General features: G+C 32.4%; 1 pseudogene; it reads right to left on the bottom strand.

The window, feature by feature from the left end:
* The window catches only part of LOC119591096, a 65,136-nt pseudogene that overhangs the window by 35,514 nt on the left and 29,369 nt on the right, over window positions 1-253 (bottom strand).

Below are 253 nucleotides of genomic sequence, written 5' to 3'. Positions count from 1 at the left end.
CACTTTCAGAAGTTTAGGTCATTATAGGTCGTATCGTATGTTATTACTCACTCTTAAAGGATGCTGGAAAGATAAAGGGTTATGTTATTTTGCAATGGAAGACAGCGATAGTGATGGTGATAATCAATAGTTGATGCTGCGACTTGTACTGGTAATATTTAATGATTTGAATATTCATAGTTCTGATAACAGAAACTAAAGTATGCATGGGTAAATACCAATAATGATTATAAATAATCACATTAGTCAGGAG

The sequence above is a fragment of the Penaeus monodon genome, chromosome 28, assembly GCF_015228065.2.
Source record: "Penaeus monodon isolate SGIC_2016 chromosome 28, NSTDA_Pmon_1, whole genome shotgun sequence".
Taxonomy (NCBI): domain Eukaryota; kingdom Metazoa; phylum Arthropoda; class Malacostraca; order Decapoda; family Penaeidae; genus Penaeus; species Penaeus monodon.
This window is presented reverse-complemented; position numbering and strand designations above follow the sequence as displayed.